Source organism: Dreissena polymorpha, chromosome 14, assembly GCF_020536995.1.
Source record: "Dreissena polymorpha isolate Duluth1 chromosome 14, UMN_Dpol_1.0, whole genome shotgun sequence".
Classification (NCBI taxonomy): domain Eukaryota; kingdom Metazoa; phylum Mollusca; class Bivalvia; order Myida; family Dreissenidae; genus Dreissena; species Dreissena polymorpha.
Window position 1 is genome coordinate 58,599,592 of NC_068368.1, and position 20,770 is coordinate 58,620,361.

General features: G+C 35.5%; 1 protein-coding gene and 1 long non-coding RNA gene across 3 annotated transcripts in view; one reads left to right on the top strand and one right to left on the bottom strand.

The window, feature by feature from the left end:
- The first annotated feature begins 1,778 nt into the window (after positions 1 to 1,778).
- Positions 1,779 to 20,770, top strand: part of LOC127857959 (zinc finger protein 236-like) — a 121,815-nt gene continuing 102,823 nt past the window's right edge. The window contains exon 1 of one of the 2 annotated variants that reach the window (XM_052394742.1): positions 1,779 to 2,105. The gene's annotated coding sequence lies outside the window, so the exon portion shown is untranslated. Of the gene's footprint in view, positions 2,106 to 15,766; positions 16,020 to 20,770 lie in introns of those variants that run through there. The other variant, XM_052394745.1, reaches the window with a different exon arrangement.
- LOC127857960 (uncharacterized) lies at positions 18,703 to 19,394 on the bottom strand. Its single transcript, XR_008038695.1, has 3 exons — positions 19,354 to 19,394; positions 19,097 to 19,159; positions 18,703 to 18,718 (listed from the first exon to the last, which is right to left on the bottom strand). It is a non-coding gene; the product is annotated as an uncharacterized LOC127857960 (long non-coding RNA).

Below are 20,770 nucleotides of genomic sequence, written 5' to 3' on the forward strand. Positions count from 1 at the left end.
ATCAGCGCTGTCTCTTAAACTTTCTTTGCAGAAATAGAAAGCATCACAAGACGCCATGTATCTGAAAGGTCAATGTCACAATTAGAGGTCAATCATACAATTTTGCCATAATACACTATGTATAGACTTGATCTTGTTACATGTATTTATCATGCAATTTTAAAATAACTAACCACTAATTACTATCATGAGGAGGCAGAGTGTTGCGTTTGTCCCTGTCTGCCTACCACAAAGGTCAAGTTCACACATAGGGGCCAAAGGTCAAGTTTGGACCATAAAACAGCTTGTTGTAGAAATGGAATGTTGGGGCATCCGTGCAAGAGAAACACAATTACCTTTAATTATCAAAAGCTCGGCCCAGTCGCTAAATTGTTTACCAGTTAAGCTAATGGACTGTTGCCTTGGCAAGTTTTTTTTTTTTTTTTTTTTTTGCCATTTTCAACATTATTTCAGACATATCACAGCGGTCATTTATCCTCTTTACCCCTTAGAAAGTATTTTGACGCATGTGTAGTCCTTTAAAAAGTTATATATTTAATGAAATACCTTCGTTACTAAATTCAATTTTTAAAGGCCTCATTTCCAACTCTTAATTTACTGGTGAGCAGCAAACAGCATAAAACCTGAACAGACTGTGAGTTACCCGCATGCTGTTTGCACATAGCCTTTTTCACTTCACTTCTCAGTGGGAAAGAGTTAAATAAGAGTTAGAGGGAGATTGCCGTTCAACTTTGTTCTATTATGACCAATCTCATCATGTTGCCAGGGAAGGTATTAACCCTTTCCCCATCAGAAGAATAGTGAAAATGGCTTTTGCAAACAGCATAAAACCAGAACAGCCTGCAAGTAACTCGCAGTCTGTTCAGGATTTATGCTGATTGCTGCTCGTCAGTAACTAACAATTGGAAGCCGTTATGAAAACCTTGAATCTTGTAAGAAAGGTCTTAAATTAAATTTAACAATAGGAATACAAATGCATCAAAAAACGTTATTAAGTGGTAAAGGGTTAAAAGATGCATTAACTTTACCAGTTCATAGTTATCCTGAAAATCAAGCAGTAAGAATTTCATCATTAATGCAGAACACTTTATATGGGCCGTGCTCTGTGAAAAGGGGGTTTAATGCACGTGACTTAAGCTTGTAATGCGTTTTGCGTTTACAGAAAGTCTCTTCTTGCAGATTACACAGGCTCATTTGAGACAACACGTTATGCACATGCATTTAACCCCCTTGTCACAGCTCATATAATGAATTAGCAGCCTGTTGCAGTGATCTGGCAGCACAAGAGTGGAGACTTTGGTGAGTGTATGCGTCCCTACCATAAATTCAATACAATAAATCGGTAGGTATCAACTGCAAAATCTGGTTGTATTCATTGAAATATACCGCATGAGATATGTCAGTCCATTCCATTCATTGACTTATTCATTGGAAAATTGATTTTTGCATTATGAAGCAACTGCTTGAAGACTGCAGTACACTATCATTTTGCGGAATGCGATTTGTTCTAACAAGTTATTTAGGTCATAGCAGATCGGTTATATTTCTGCATTCATAATCACTGGTGTGCACAGCTCAACTCAGCCTATCAAGGGCATTTCATATCTCTCCCCACTACTACTACTTACTGCTGCAATGCAAGCAAGACATGAGGGTTTAAAAATAGCTGCAAGGCTGAATTTCTCATGGCTTGATATTACGCATTGTTAAACCTCAGTGTTAAGCAGCAGGTTTATAATGTTTGGCCTTTATAATATAATTTTTTCACTATCAACTTTTCACACAAGTGTTGGAACCATGAACAGTCCAAACAACTGAATGGATTATCGATCATTCGATGTACCATACAGGGAATAGAATTTTTTTTTAAATATTGAGTTGAACACAGTATAGTGCGTGCTGTACTTGAGCTATTGAAAAAAATGTGCTGCGTGAGTGTACAGCGTATTGTATAAACATTGCGAGAGTGGGAAGATATTGCACATATGTTAATAGATTGAAAAAACTCGTTCAGAGCACAACTAGGCCACGATTGTGTGATGGAAAACAGATCCACTGGAGTGAGCTTGTTATAGGATTTTGTTTTATTACCAAGACTTCAACTGGTATGTTTAGTGTTTGTTTCATGTACATTTCTTTTTGTACAAGTTTATTTGTTTTTTGTTTTTTCTGCAGGTTTCTTGTTTCGATTATGATACAGTTTGTTTAAAGTTTAACACTGGTATTTTGAGTGCTTAGCCGTTTCTACATTTAATTTTCAGTTTATGGTTACAGTTTTTTGGTGTTAATAGTTTAACTTGTATAAGTTAAATTTTAGTTGCACTGCAGCTTGAAGTGTTTAACTTGTGTGTACAATTATTTATGATAATAAATGTCATGTGGCAAAATAATTTATGAAGTTGCCATGAGCAATTGGCAAGATAACATTGATTATATTTATTAAAAAGGTATTATGTATACTATTGCAGGCTAGCTAATTGATTGTATCGCCAGAGGCCTAAATAGGTTTGCACCATTTGTTGTTTAAACTTATTGATGATATAGGATTTTTACTTATAATCAACATTGAATATATTAACATAAATCACGACTTTGTGATGATTACATTTTATTGGAAGTCATTGTTCTATGAGTCAAGTATCATTCTGTTTTGATGTGATCTAATCTCATGGGATTTTAAACATCTGGGCAATGCTTTATTTGGGAAACATGCTTGTAACTGTCACTAGTTTCCTCTGAGATATTTACTTAATTTGTAGTTTGTAGCTATAACCATTTTGTTAAATTACATTGTGTTATACGGACAATACCTGGATTTTTCAGGGGCCAATTGATAAAATATATTTTTTGTATTAAAAAATATCAAAACTTCAAAAATTACTGAAACCCCAATCGTGGGCAAAAAATACCATTTATATGAGTCTTGCTCTAGTAACGCTCTCAAATTATTTGCATCAAGTGTTTTCTCTGCATAGCGAAAATCCAGTTGCACAGACTGCACAGGCTATTCTGGGACAACACTTTGCACACATGCTTTAAGCCATGTTTTCGCAGCACACTTTACACACATGCTTTAAGCCCTGTTTTCCCAGCACACTTTACACACATGCTTTAAGCCCTGTTTTCCCAGCACACTTTACACACATGCTTTAAGCCCTGTTTTCCCAGCACACTTTACACACATGCATTAAGCCCTGTTTTCCCAGCACAATTTACACACATGCTTTAAGCCATGTTTTCGCAGCACAATTTACACACATGCTTTAAGCCCTGTTTTCCCAGCACACTTTACACACATGCTTTAAGCCCTGTTTTCCCAGCACACTTTACACACATGAATTAAGCCCTGTTTTCCTAGCACAATTTACACACATGCTTTAAGCCCTGTTTTCGCAACACACTTTACACACATGCTTTAAGCCCTGTTTTCCCAGCACAATTTTTACACATATGCATTAAGCCCTGTTTTTTCCAGCACACTTTACACACATGTTTTAAGTCCTGTTTTCGCAGAGTGTGGCATATAATTATTATAGGTGCATTTTTATATTACGATTAAAACCTTGTGCCAGAGTTGAAAGCTAACAGGTAAAAAATAGTAAGTAAAGATTTATGAGATTAAGAGCCTTTGTCAGCTGTTTTAAAAATAATGTGATGCTAAAATTTGAATCAAATCCAATGTGTGTTTTTTTCCTGAATAATGACCTCATGTGGGTGTTTTTAAAAGGAAAGTGTGGGGTTTGAGTATTTGTAAAGCTTTTTGTGCTGTCATAGTCTGTACATTTGTTGACAATTTCATAAACAACTCTGATCAAGATTCTTCTCACTTGCGTTGAAGGTCTAGTTTTAAGTATGTGAATAATCATATAGGACAGAATACAATTAATGAATTCATCAAATACAACTGAGATGTATTAAGTTTGTTCTTTTTGCTTTGTCACGAAGAGATTTTTCATGTTCAAATGTGTGCACCACTATATGACACAAGTCTAGTGATATTTTGATCTTAAAAGTGTTTACCACTATATATACACATTCGAATGATGTTTTCATGTTCAAATGTGTGCACTGCTTTACTACGAAATTAGGTTAAGTACTGCCTACATGTATATCTACCATGTACAAGGGAACAGAATGCTATGCATGCCTGCACTGCCTTTACATACACCTGGTGGAAGTTAAACTGTTGGAGTTAAATTTTAACAACTGAGAGGTGGTTAACCTAGATGTTGACTGCACGGTTTCCGCCATGCTGTAAGGGTCACAGTTCATGCAAGGACATGGACCGATCAGCCATTCATATCTGCAGGCAGTTAGGTTTTCTTGAACATTGCAACTGAAGATACAGATAAACTTTTGTGGTAAAGTTTAGAGGGGCGTAGCATGAGTACTTCATATTGGCTGTGAAAAAGGGGTTAAATGCATGTGGGTAAAGTGTCTTCAGGGATTAGACTGTGCAGTCTGCACAAGCTAACCAGGGATGACACTTTCCGCTTTTATGTTATTTTTATGCCCCCTTTTGAAGAAAAGGGTCAAGGTCACAGGGGTCAAAATGTGTGTGCGTATGGAAAAGCCTTGTCCATATACACATGCATACCAAATATGAAGGTTATATCTCAAGGGACATAGAAGATATGAGCATTTTTCAAAACCTAAACGCAGATTTCGAAACCTAAAGGCGGACCCTAAGTTCAAGGTCAAGGTCACAGGGGTAAAAATTTGTGTGCGTATGGAAAGGCCTTGTTCATATACACATGCATACGAAATATCAAGGTTTTATCTCAACGGACATAGAAGTTATGAGCATTTTTCGAAACCTAAACGCAGATTTCGAAACGTAAATGCGGACCCTAAGTTCAAGGTCAAGGTCACAGGGGTAAATAATTGTGTGCGTATGGAAAGGCCTTGTTCATATACACATGCATACCAAATATGAAGGTTATACCTCAAGGGACATAGAAGTTATGAGCATTTTTTTAAACTTAAACGCAGATTTCGAAACCTTAACGCTGACCCTAAGTTCAAGGTCAAGGTCACAGGGGTAAAAAATTTGTGCGTATGGAAAGGCCTTGTCCATATACTTGCATTACATCCCCTTATGACACTTTAGGCACATGCATTACATCCCCTTTAGGCACATGCATTACATCCCCTGCACACATCACATGCATTACATCCCCTGCACACATCACATGCATTACATCCCCTGCACACATCACATACATTTCATCCCCTGCACACATCACATGCATTACATCCCCTGCACACATCACATGCATTACATCCCCTGCACACATCACATGCATTACATCCCCTGCACACATCACATTCATAACATTCCCTGCACACATCACATGCATTACATCCCCTGCACACGTCACATGCATTTCATCCCCTGCATACATCACATGCATTACATCCCCTGCACACATCACATGCATTACATCCCCTTTTATCAGAGCACGACCCGTATATAACTTTATTTTTTCCAAATACATGAACAGCTGAACAAATTATGAGACAAAAGTTTACAATAGATAACAAAAATCATAATCATAATATGTATACATAGTACAATATCTTACACTACGTCAGCAATTAACACAGTTGATATACATTGACATTATAAACAGAGTAAATTGATATACACGTATGTTTGAACTATAATATTTAGGCATGGAATTGAATCAAATTGGTATTAATAAGGGAAATAAATCTCCTAGAGGTCAACAAAATAATTAAAACAGTACACACGTGGTACATTTGATATCATAGCGCACCAGCACATAAGGGATTGAGTGAACTTACTGTGCACATCAACATGTATTTTCAAACCAATGCTGATCAGAACATCAGTGAACACAGTCTGGCATTCTAGGTACCATAACATAATTGCAGAAAAATGTACCGGATCATTTAACTATAAGAAGCTACACCACTGTAAAATATGGATGTACTTGTAACTTAAGTGTTTATCATTTTACCTTCTGCATAATTTATGTAAATCCTGTTTTCATTCTGCATTGATTCTTTGTGTGTTAGATTACATTTGTAACTTTTCAACCCTGAATTTTGTATATCAAAGTGAACTTGATTTAAATTACTTGAAATTGAATGTATATGTTATTTGTAAGGGACAAAACTAACACTGTAAATTCAATTTCACTACACTTAAGCAACAAATGATGTAGCACCTTCTAGATGTTTGTAATTTCACCCTTAGAAATTGGGAAAGGTTTGGTAATTGCCAAACAATATCTCCTTTCACATTTCAATTTAATGTAATATAAACATGACTTTCATGAGTCTTCTCACTGCGGCCTTGAAATTGTTAAATCTTTCGCAGAACACAGTTTGCATATGAGAAGCAAAATGGATAAAGATCAGCCTGTGAACTCCGCATAGGCTTATCAGGTACAACTCTTACGGGCTAGACTGGATATTTGTTTCAAGAAACAAAAATTCCATCAAAGTGTGAATTGTCATCCCTTATTCCCCTGTGAGGACTGCACAAGCTTTTCAGTGGCTCATGACTCATGAATGAAACCCAGCTTTGCTCAGGCAGAAGCTCATAAAAAATAATGTTTTTTATCCCCCCCCCCCCCCCCCCCCCCCAGTAGGTTGGCATGTAGCAGTTGAACTGTCCGTCAGTCCATCTGTCTGTCTGTCCATTCGAAAACTTTAACTTTTGCAATATTGAAGATAGAAACTTGATATTTGGCATGCATGTGTATCTCACAAAGCTGCACATATTGAGTTATAAAAGGTCAAGGTCATCCTTCAAGGTCAAAATTCGAAAAATACAATCCAAGGGAAGTAATAAGCTTTAAAAGAGAGATAATTTCTAAACCTGCCAAATGATATATTGAAATTTTATTTCAAAGCAGTACAATAGGGGGCATTGTGTTTCAGACAAACACATCTCTTGTTTTTTTTCTGTTTTGAAGCTGTGTGAAATGGCATGTGTTTAGTTGTTAACCATAAATTCTTAAGGCATTGTACAAATATAATAAAATATAAATCTGTAACATAGGAAACACCTGATGCCACATATCACCAGTTGTTAAAAACCTGCATCTTAAATTGTATTGACCTTTTGTAATGTAAGGTGGTTAATAATGCTCAAAGAAATGTAACAGTTTCCATGGAAATTTGAAAAAATTATGTATGCTGTTGCCAACGGTAGATTGTTTTGAACTGTGTAAAATTACTTACCTATTGTTATTGTGGAATGACATTTTAAAACGTTTTTTGTGAAACTATTGAAATTAGTATTAAATTGTCATGTTTGGTAAACTTTAGATAACATTAACATGCAGATATTATACTTTTTTCCATAAAAACTTGTGTAAATGGAACATATTTGAGAAATACAATGCCAACATTCTTTTCTAAAATGTTACACTAGGATTTGAACTAACATCATGGCCTTATATTATACCATGTTAAATGACATCAATTTATCTTTATTTACCTGGACTTGTTGTATTTTGGCTTACAGTGAAGAAAACAATAGTTTTATAATAGACATTATAACGAGATTAAACAGTTTGGTAACTTTAAGTGACCTACTCAAGAGTATAATAAATGTGCATATAATTGACCTAACAATAGGATCAACTGTTTGCTTATAAATGACCTTACAATAGGATCAACTTTGTGCATATTAATGACATTGCAATAGGATCAACTTTGTGCACATAAATGACCTTACAATAGGATCAACTTTGTGCACATAAATGACCTTACAATAGGATCAACTTTGTGCACATAAATGACCTTACAATAGGATCAACTTTGTGCACATAAATGACCTTACAATAGGATCTACTTTGTGCTTAAAAATGGCCTTACGATAGGATCTACTTTGTGCTTATGAATGGCCTTACAATAGGATCAACTTTGTGCTTAAAAATGGTCTTACAATAGGATCAACTTTGTGCTTAAAAATGGCCTTACAATAGGATCTACTTTGTGCTTAAAAATGGCCTTACAATAGGATCAACTTTGTGCTTATAAATGATCTTACAATAGGATCAACTTTGTGCTTATAAATGGTCTTACAATAGGATCTACTTTGTGCACATAAATGACCTTACAATAGGATCAACTTTGTGCACATAAATGACCTTACAATAGGATCAACTTTGTGCACATAAATGATCTTACAATAGGATCTACTTTGTGCTTAAAAATGGCCTTACAATAGGATCAACTTTGTGCTTATGAATGGCCTTACAATAGGATCAACTTTGTGCTTAAAAATGGCCTTACAATAGGATCTACTTTGTGCTTATGAATGGCCTTACAATAGGATCAACTTTGTGCTTAAAAATGGCCTTACAATAGGATCTACTTTGTGCTTATGAATGGCCTAACAATAGGATCAACTTTGTGCACATAAATGATCTTACAATAGGATCAACTTTGTGCTTATGAATGGCCTTACAGTAGGATCAACTTTGTGCTTATAAATGGTCTTACAATAGGATCAACTTTGTGCTTATGAATGGCCTTACAATAGGATCAACTTTGTGCACATAAATGATCTTACAATAGGATCAACTTTGTGCTTATGAATGGCCTTACAGTAGGATCAACTTTGTGCTTATAAATGGCCTTACAATAGGATCAACTTTGTGCTTATGAATGGCCTTACAATAGGATCAACTTTGTGCTTATAAATGACCTTACAATAGGATCAACCTTGTGCTTATAAATGACCTTACAATAGGATCAACTTTGTGCTTATAAATGGTCTTACAATAGGATCAACTTTGTGCTTATAAATGATCTTACAATAGGATCAACTTTGTGCTTATGAATGGCCTTACAGTAGGATCAACTTTGTGCTTATAAATGGTCTTACAATAAGATCAACTTTGTACTTATAAATGATTTTACAATAGGATAAATAATGTGCATATAATGACCTTACAATAGGATCAACTTTGTGCTTATAAATGACCTTACAATAGGATCAACTTTGTGCTTATAAATGATCTTACAATAGGATCAACTTTGTGCTTATACATGACCTTACGATAGGAACAACTTCAACCTCAGGTGAAGGGTTATTATAGAGAAAATGTATAAGTCCAAGGCAAATAAATTTGCCAGAACTGAATGGAAGGGACCAAACTCACACTTTATCTGTAAGTCATGTAGGTAGACTCGCATATCAAAAAACAGCTAAATATCAGAAACGGGTGCATAAAAATCCTCCAGAAAACAGAGTGCTGGACAGACGGACAGACAAATGGATGACAGTCCAACTGCGATATGCCATCCTACTGGGGGTGGGGGGGGGGGGATTAAAAACTGAATTTCAGAATCTTACTAACCAGCTTTTGTAACAGCTGACTAACTGCAATATTTACTTAAGCTAGCCACAGTATTTGCTGTACTTCATGCACAAGCAGGATAGAGAAATTTAGGTCAATAAAAGGTCGCACCATTATCAATTTGCCAATAAACAAGAATTGTAGCTAATGCACAAGGTATTGATAGTGCATTCACTCCACAGTTCCTAAGCCTATGAAGTACCATTTGGGTCAAATGTCAACAAGACCTACAAGGTAAAAAAGGAAATGTACGTCGATGTACAATTTTTATCAACCCTTGAGTTTAAGCCAATCAGAAGACCCCTTACATCTGTTGCTTTAATCCGCATGTTAAACATTCACTGCGCTATTTTCAGCCTCTTGATACGATTTTTATTTCAAAATTTGATTCCATATTATTTGGCCTATGCTTTCTAAACAATCGTGATACCACAATAAAACAGCGGAAGTCTACACTGTGTATTAGCAACCTGCTGTGGTGATCCCTATCCCTTTGAGCGTCAAGTTATGACATAAATATCAGACATCGGCCGGCTGTCTTATAAAGTGTATAATATTTATTACTTAAACCATATTATAATAAATACCGTCAAGTAGATACTTATTTTTAATTCTTTGTTGTTTTTTTTTTTTTTTTTTTTTTTCAATTTTGATATTTTTATTCATTTTGTTCTCAATTAAAAAAGAGATTTTAATGGGGCCTTTTCACAGATTTTGGCATTTTTTAACATATTCATTAAATGCTTTATATCGATAAATGTAAACATTGGATCGTAAAAGCTCCAGTAAAAAATCAAGAATAAAATTAAAAAAAGGAAAAGAACATTGCCCGGACCAGGTTTCGAACCAGTGATCCCTGGAGTCCTGCCAGAGTCCTGAAGTAAAAACGCTTTAACCTACTGAGCTATTCCGCCGTGTACACATACTTAACGTATTTTATACCTTATATAAGCAATCTTCGTAGTTTCACAAAATTTAACGACAAAAACAGAACTCTCCAAATTATTCAATCGTTTCGCGTTGCAACGCTTTATAATTTTTAGGTTTTAAAATCGTCAAAAGATGCATATAATGGCTATATTAGACCATGGTAAATGTTCAGTATTACTGTTTCCTCACAAATATCATAACTAAAACGAAAATTTGCGAATCTGAAACAACTTTTTTCAATTTTGTCAATTTACCAAAGCGTGAAAAGATCCCTTTAAACATTTATTGTGAATAAATCTGAAGGAAAAGCGGTTCAAGAGACGAGTGTTATGATTGGCTGTTCAGAAAATTTGTATGTCGACGTACAAAAATGTACACTTCAAAAATTGAGCATTATTATTGTCCGCTGTTTTTGTGAAGACGTCATGCAAAATATTATGTGTCAATTGCTTACATTTTCATGGAACTTACAAGTACAACCCATGTGATCGATCATATGTTATTAAAATAGTACAATGTGTAAGGTGTCTATTAGAAATAGGTGGAAATGCTTTTTTCAAAGATATTTTTAGTCTTTATTTAAAGAATATTTAAAAATGATTTGTTATTTTATCAGTCAAGAGACATTGATTATCAATGCTTAAAAATACAATTTTGAAAGCATTGTTTTTCTACCGTAACACAGCAAAACTGGAAATTATAAAATTGCATTCAACAGGGTTTGTTACATAGTTTGTGAAACACTTTACCCAGTAGTAGTAAATTTTCCACAAAAACACACAATCACCTTTTAAAATTATTTTCTAGTTAACCCATTTATGCCTAGTGTCGAGAAAAAAGCCTTTGGCAAACAGCGTACACCCAGATGAGACGCCGCATGAAGTGGCGTCTCATCAGGGTCTACGCTGTTTGCTTAAAGGAATTTCTGTAAGAAATATTCTAAATAAAGAAATATATATATACAAGACATCCCTAATTTTGGAAATAAATTGATTCAATTTAGAAGGATGGGAGAGTCCACAAGGCATAAATGTTAAAAAAATATGAAACCATGAAAGCCCCTACCTTAATACTGAAAGATTGTGGCAGAATGGCCAACTCTAATGAATGTTTAACCGGGCCATGCTTAATGGTTTGGATTCATATAGAAATACTTTAAACATTTTTGTTGCATGAATTAATATTTATTTTCTGAGGCTTACTTGGTTAAACAGCTTTTTTTAATGGCAAAGACAGGAAACAAAAGTATATTTTATTTTGCCTATGCAGGCACTCACATTTCCTGTAGTATGGCCTTTGTTTCTTGTGTGCTGGACCTTATACAGAATTAATCTTATTCTCTCCCCTTGTATACCTGAGAATGTAGAAACAATGTTAAACATGTCAAACATGTTGTGTGCTGTTGTTTTGCTTTCTCATTGTTGGTCAAGAAGCTTATTCTGTGCAAGTTTTATTGTACATAAAATACTTGATGGTTGTTGTTGAAGTTAATTATTGTAAAATCTTTTGTGACCATCTTAACATTTGTAAATAAACATAAGGCTACTATTCCATCTGTCCGTATCCGCATCCACATATCTGCATCCGCAAAAAAAAATAGAACCAGTTGAAATTCTTATTCCATTCATCCGCATCCGCATATCCGCATGTGCAAAAGGCGTCTGCAAAAGAACGCTCAAGTGAGCATTCTTATGCGGATGCGGACAAGATACGGACAGCATTTAGCACGATGTGAGTAGCTGTCATCTGAAAAATCAACTGAAAAACTATCGAATTCTTGAAAAATTACCTGCAATTATACAACAACCGCAGTTCTGCATATCGGGACTCTGATTTTACTTCAAATGTTTGGAAAAGCATAGCCAACCCACTAAAAGATGTGTCAGGTATTTACCATTTGTATTCATAGCATAGCCTAGGCAATAAAAGATGTGTCAGGTATTTACCATTTGTATTAAAGCATAGCCTAGGCAATAAAAGATGTGTCAGGTATTTACCATTTGTATTAAAGCATAGCCTAGGCAATAAAAGATGTGTCAGGTATTTACCATTTGTATTCATAGCATAGATTAGGCAATAAAAGATGTGTCAGGTATTTACCATTTGTATTAAAGCAATTAGCTTAGGCAATAAAAGATGTGTCAGTTTTTTTTTCCATTTGTATTAAAGCATAGCCTAGGCAATAAAAGATGTGTCAGGTATTTACCATTTGTATTAAAGCATAGCCTAGGCAATAAATGATGTGTCAGGTATTTACCATTTGCATTCAAGCATAGCCTAGGCAACAAAAGATGTGTCAGGCATTTACCATTTGTATTCAAGCATAGCCTAGGCAATAAAAGATGTATCAGGTATTTACCATTTGTATTCTTTTACAGACAGAATGATGATTTGAACCTTATATCTACTTTAATTCACGCTTGTACTTCATAATAATTTTCTCAATTATAATTTTTACTCAGTTTTGTATCCAATAGGGATTAATATAAATTTACACAGAACAAGTTCCACTCTTTTCTGATATATTTTGCCTAAATAGGCTTTTTCAAAGTTTGTTTTAACACATTAACTACATTTTCTTTCTATTTCTCAACACAAACATTTTTATAGTGACGTCAAAAAACAAATACACAGGAAATGAAGTCATGATTTTAAAACGGCATAGACGCTATTTAGGGCCAGAAACACATAAATGTAAAATTCACTGTAACAGTAGAGCAAAGTACCCTAATTTCGACAGTTTAAGGTTAAAATGTGTATACCAATTTATTTGATCGCTTTCCTCCTTACTTCGACATACCATTAACGTAACTTATTGCATCATGTGCCTTTAAGCTGTCACGTAAGGATGCTTTATACGTATCGTACTTACTTACAATGTTAACGAAGTATGAGATCGTTATTTCAACATGGTGCCCCTTTTTTGGACACCCCTAGTTTGTTTAAAAAAAATAATGTAAACGAAACTAATATTCTTTCAATGGAACAGAAAATTACCACAACATTTAAAAATTGTATTCTTTAGGCTTGCGCTAAGTGGCGTACGGCCGTATATTATGCCCGATAATTGTTTCCATACGCCGATAACAAAACCCCATGATGTCCACTGTACTTCCTAAAAATGGTCATATGCCAATAATTAAGCAACCCGTGACGTAATCTGTCGATTAAAATGCTTAAATCAACACTGCTTCCTGAAGACTCAATGCGTTTTGCACACGTGTCGATCAGTCTTAACTCCGCCTCCTTTTCAATCCGATTGGCGTTAACACGTTCGCTGTTCACAGTGCGGACCGCGCTTAATTGGAGTAAGTGCTTGTTTATTGTCATGATGTTTTGATAACAATAACGTGTGAATGTCGGCAAAGAAGTTGACACCGTCTTCGACCCTGTTTGGCCAAAAGTTGTTAATTGTTGTAACAGTTAGTAGGCCAGCTCCATTGTTTCAATAAAGAACATTGCAACTCGTTTATAACTTGTCAAAATATTTTGTTGGCAAACACAGATATGAATTTGACAAAAATATTGAACTTGTACTACCAAGCATTCATGTTCAGAATGTCGCAACATACGCTTGCCGGTTTTGGCATTCCACTTTCGACGAAATGGAAATAAGAAATTGATGAAAATGAATCTAAAAATCAGAAAACAAACAAACAATTGAAGCAAATGAAACACCGAAGTCGCGTGTTTTTCAGACGACTTGGTTAAACCAGTTTGACTGGTTGGAGTTTGATGAAAAAAACAAACGCATATTTTGCTAAATCTGCTGTGCAACAGGGTTGCAAAATTCATATACCAATGATGTAGCTGGTATTAGTTGCAATTATCCAACTTCCAGCTATTTACCCTCCAGGTCGCTGTACGTACGTACTCTTAAAAGCTCAGAGCATTCAAGAAAAACTAGAGCTGGTATGTTTATGTTATATTAAATTATAAGTAAATAATAAGTAATGATGTTGATCTATATTAAACGTGCGAGTTGACTACCGTGCGAGTTGACTTAGATATGAGCTGACGGGCACCCATATATCTATATATAATGAAAAGATTACATAAGGCAATGCATAATAGTTATTAAGTTGTATTATTTGCTATGTCGAATTTACGGTCCAAACGATTGTTTGTTATCCTAACTTCGACACCCCTGCATTTGCCGTCAAGGCTTAGTAGAACTGTTCAACAATATGATCTTACATGTTTGTTTTTCCGTTCTCAATACAAATTATTACATATTCCCGCAAGAAAATGAACAGAGACTTACCGTTCGTTGCTGCGTGTCTTACAGCTTTGTATAAGGGCCGCATTCGCGTAAAAACACAAAACAATCTGTGTTATTCAACCTTGGTTTACAGAAAAAACAAACACAAATTTTTATGGGTGAAATATTTTGATAATGAAAGAAATATATGACGTCATCAAAAATGAACTCAAATTGACTAGAACGCACCGCACTTAAAGCTGAATTAGATCAAAAATGTCAAAGCATGTCGAAATAACGGACATGTTGAAATTAGGAGACTGCTCTAATAATGATAATGAAAATATAAATATTCCTATAATGAGATACTTAATCATAAACTAATTATTAAAACATAGATAAAAATAGTATAATAATGACCGACAATGATAATAATACAAATAATAAATATAAATGATAAAAATGAGATCAAAAATTGCATTAAAAATGTCATTAATATAGTATAATGACATTATCATTATTATAAAAACACGTATATTTTACTTTTTGCAAAAAATACAACAAATGATTAAAGTAATTAAATTAATAAAAACTGAATTAATTTTAATAATAAATCAATTATCAAAATAATAACGATACTACTGCTTAAAATGATAATACATGTTTGTGTTATAATACTAATTATAACAACTATTTTATTAAAAATAATTATAATAAAATTAATAATATACTAGTAATAATAACAATATTACCAAAACGTCATTATCATTAAACTTATCATCATCATCAGCAGCAGCAGCAGCAGCAATATAATTTTTAGTTTTATTCCTATACAAAAATAAAGATACGTTCGACGTATGCGGATAAATGGAATATAGCTTCCGTATTAAGATTTTGCGGATACGGATATGGATACGGATGTGGATAGATGGAATACAAGCCTAAGGCAATCATTTATATTGTTTTTATGAAGATAGATTAAAAGACACTTGAAAAAGTAGAAAAGATACATTACAAAAATTACACCATTTATAACAAATATTACGCATGTTCATAGCCTCTAAACTAGACCTTTCAATCAACTTTAGAAACCTAATAACCCAGCAAGCCTTGCCCCTGCTCATGTTTTGTTGGTCCCTATTAGCTCAACAGAAGCATGTAAAAAGTATGTATATAGATTTAACCCAGTGTGCCCCAGTTAATTTTAATCTCCGGCTTGCATGGCATGTGTAGTTTCGAGTGTTTTAACTTCAATGTTGGCATGATTTCATACAATATTGGATAGCATACACCGGCCGCTTTATTGCGGCATGTATGTATTCCCTCTACCTTTTCTGTACTAGGGACTGCACAGGCGCCTACAGTAGTAGAAGGAGTATAGATTATTCACTCAAGGGAAATATGTGCTCTATGTAAAATATTCGGTTGCATCTACAACTATGCTGCTCAATAGAAGAGCTAACATATTGCAACTTGGTGTGTTAAGTGCTTAGTGCTGTTAAGAGAAACTATTTTTAGGAGTGGTTTAAACTGTTCTCTTTCAAGTAAGTAATTGGTAGTGTTTGTAGTGCATTTTATTCTGTTGATTAACATGCTGTGCTGTATTATAGAGTTGGTTTATCGCTATCAAGAATATTAAGATGTGAGTAATATTTTGTAGATCTATTGTAGTGTCGTTAAATTATTTTTTATTAAACAAAAGTTGATGAGTAAAAGTTATTAACATAATTTGTTTATTAATTTTTTGGGATGTTTGATTTAGATCATTATTGTTGTTAACTTGTTCCTATGTATTGTACTGGTATAATTGGACATAACTTTTAGTTTGATATATGAACTTTAAAAAAAGTGTGTGTTTTAAAGGTACAACCAAAAGGGACTTATGTGTGAGTTTTAAAGGTACAACCAAAAGGGACTTGTGTGTGAGTTTTAAAGGTACAAAGAAATGGACCCAAGTTCAGTTTTTTAAAGGTTCAACCATAAGAGACTTAATAAGTGTAAGTTTTAAAGTTCAAGCATTAGGGACTTAAGTGTTTGTTTTTAAGTTTCAACCATAATGGACTTAAGTGTGAGTTTAAAAGGTACAAAGTGGAGGTAAGGTTCTGAGTTTTAAAGGCTCAAGCATTAGGGACTTAAGTGTGAGTTTTCAAGGTTTAAACATTAGGGACTTAAGTGTGAGGAAAACAGAAAGACATAATTATTACAAGTCTGAATTTAAAAGGTCCAACAATAAGCGAACCAAGTGTGAATATAATATGTACAACAATAAGAAACTTAATTATGAGCTAAAAAGACACACAAAACATCTTATGGTTGAATACAATTTTAACGGTTAACCTATTAAGAACTTAAGTGTGAGTTTAAAAGGTGCAACAACAAGACAAAATATGAAACTTAAATTGAGAGTTTTAAAAAGATATCAATAGAACACAAGGGTTAAAACATTGGTTTGAGTACAATGTGAAGCATTGTAAACCTTCAACTTGAACAAGTGCTCTGACTTTATGAAAACTTCAAAAGTGCAAAATGATTAAATAAGTATTAGTACAAATCATTTAGATCGGTGGAATCTGTCTTAAGATTTGCAAAACAAGCTTTTGGATGATCCCTTTATCTGCATATAACCTGATATATATTTAGAGTCACATGGTCTTGAGTTTGTTTGTCACAATCTGTTGTGGTAACTAAAATACAACAAACTATTGAACTACATAAAGTACAAAATAATAAGAAGCTGCATGTAATTTTATCATTCAAGATAATTTTAAAACCACTATAATTTGATAGGCTGGACCTAGTGTCACTATACAGCATACACTGTACCCCTGACTAGACAACATGATTGTGCATGCTGGACCTAGTGTCACTATACAGCATACACTGTACCCCTGACTAGACAACATGATTGTGCATGCTGGACCTAGTGTTACTATACAGCATACACTGTACCCCTGACTAGACAACATGATTGTGCAGGCTGGACCTAGTGTTACTATACAGCATACACTGTACCCCTGACTAGGCTATATGATTGTGCAGGCTGGACCTAGTGTCACTATACAGCATACACTGTACCCCTGACTAGACTACATGATTGTGCAGGCTGGACCTAGTGTCACTATACAGCATACACTGTACCCCTGACTAGGCTATATGATTGTGCAGGCTGGACCTAGTGTTACTATACAGCGTACACTGTACCCCTGACTAGGCTATATGATTGTACAGGCTGGACCTAGTGTCACTATACAGCATACACTGTACCCCTGACTAGGCTATATGATTGTGCAGGCTGGACCTAGTGTCACTATACAGCATACACTGTACCCCTGACTAGGGTATATGATTGTACAGGCTGGACCTAGTGTCACTATACAGCATACACTGTACCCCTGACTAGGCTATATGATTGTGCAGGCTGGACCTAGTGTCACTATACAGCATACACTGTACCCCTGACTAGGCTATATGATTGTGCAGGCTGGACCTAGTGTTACTATACAGCATACACTGTACCCCTGACTAGGCTATATGATTGTGCAGGCTGGTCCTAGTGTCACTATACAGCATACAATGCACCCCTGACTAGGCTATATGATTGTTCAGGCTGGACCTAGTGTCACTATACAGCATACACTGTACCCCTGACTAGGCTATATGATTGTGCAGGCTGGACCTAGTGTCACTATACAGCATACACTGTACCCCTGACTAGGCTACATGATTGTGCAGGCTGGACCTAGTGTTACTATACAGCATACACTGTACCCCTGACTAGGCTATATGATTGTGCAGGCTGGACCTAGTGTCACTATACAGCATACACTGTACCCCTGACTAGGCTACAGGATTGTGCAGGCTGGACCTAGTGTTACTATACAGCATACACTGTACCCCTGACTAGGCTATATGATTGTGCAGGCTGGACCTAGTGTCACTATACAGCATACACTGTACCCCTGACTAGGCTACAGGATTGTGCAGGCTGGACCTAGTGTCACTATACAGCATACACTGTACCCCTGACTAGGCTATATGATTGTGCAGGCTGGACCTAGTGTCACTATACAGCATACACTGTACCCCTGACTAGACAACATGATTGTGCAGGCTGGACCTAGTGTCACTATACAGCATACACTGTACCCCTGACTAGGCTACATGATTGTGCAGGCTGGACCTAGTGTTACTATACAGCATACACTGTACCCCTGACTAGACTATATGATTGTGCAGGCTGGACCTAGTGTCACTATACAGCATACACTGTACCCCTGACTAGGCTATATGATTGTGCAGGCTGGACCTAGTGTCACTACACAGCATACACTGTACCCCTGACTAGACTATATGATTGTGCAGACTGGACCTAGTGTCACTATACAGCATACAATGTACCCCTGACTAGGCTATATGATTGTGCAGGCTGGACCTAGTGTCACTATACAGCATACACTGTACCCCTGACTAGGCTATATGATTGTGCAGGCTGGACCTAGTGTCACTATACAGCATACACTGTACCCCTGACTAGGCTATATGATTGTGCAGGCTGGACCTAGTGTCACTATACAGCATACACTGTACCCCTGACTAGGCTATATGATTGTGCAGGCTGGACCTAGTGTTACTATACAGCATACACTGTACCCCTGACTAGGCTATATGATTGTGCAGGCTGGTCCTAGTGTCACTATACAGCATACAATGTACCCCTGACTAGGCTATATGATTGTGCAGGCTGGACTGGACCTAGTGTCACTATACAGCATACACTGCACCCCTGACTAGGCTATATGATTGTGCAGGCTGGACCTAGTGTCACTATACAGCATACACTGTACCTCTGACTAGGCTATATGATTGTGCAGGCGGGACCTAGTGTCACTATACAGCATACACTGTACCCCTGACTAGACAACATGATTGTGCAGGCTGGACCTAGTGTCACTATACAGCATACACTGTACCCCTACTGGTCATATAGATGTAAATTGTACGTCAATCCAAGGGCCATTACTGGTCATTTCACTTCAAATAAAGGATGTCATATTTTTTATCTTGTTCATCAAGGTTATAACTTGGTCAAAAGCACAAATCCTGTATATTAAGGATGACTTCCAACCTCCTAAAAAGTATATAGACGTAATGTACTTTAATCCAAGGGTTCTGTTTGTCTTTCTACTTGTAATCAAGTGTTTTCTTTTTTTGTCTTCTAACGTTTTCAAGGCTTATAATGCAGCCAACAAGCTCAAATCCTGTGTATTAAGAGTAACTTTTAACTGATTTTTTAAAAGATATTGATGAACGTCTATCATCAGGTTCTACTTGTAATAACACTTTAAATCAAGTTTTTCATATTTCCCTATTTAAAGGGTCATCAGTTTATCAAAGTTCACATACCCTGGTAATATCGTGTTCAGTGTTCAGTTTGGTGTAGTTTTGGTTTCAACATATTAACCCTTTGCATGCTGGGAAATTTGTGGTCTGCTAAAATGTTGTCTGCTTAATTTCTTAAATTAGCATTTTCTTCGATTTTTTTCAAAGAATACTATAAGAATAGCGAACAGTTTGGATCCTGATGAGACGCCACGTTCTGTGGCGTCTCATCTGGATTCAAACTGTTTGCAAAGGCCTTCAAAATTCGGTTCCAGTGCTGAAAGAGTTAAAGCTCCTTAAAAGGAGATTCTCAGAAGCTCTCATGAAAATATTATATGTCACTCTCTCTAGTTCAAAGTTGACACAGCAGATTGCATTAAAAAAACAGCAATATAAAAATGCCAACATTATTATTAATATTGCTGAAAAAAGCCTGACTTGTATCAAATACTAATTTACATTAATTTGGAAACATGATTTTATTTTTAGCTCATCTATTTAAAAAACAAAAATTAATGAGCTATTGTCATCACCTTGGCGTCGGCGTCCGGTTAAGTTTTGCGTTTAGGGACGTATTGCATGTATGAATGATTTAACGCTAATTCCTCGATATACATACAATGTTACATCTGAAATGAATGTCAATTATTCGAATAAGTTTATCCGTAGGCCATCTTAACAATCAATGTCATCGACATTGGTATCATCGCTGCTTCACTGGTGTCAACAAATTAAACAATTAGGTCTATTTAAAGATGGTCTCATCCAAGAAAAGTGCAACATGATGTGCCATAACATTGAACGTGAGTTCATTGTCCCCTGATGGATGATAATTTGAAATAAATATTACATAAATTTTTAATTTATATCTATAAAGAAAATAAATTTCATTTGTGAGCCTGAGTTCAAATAAGCA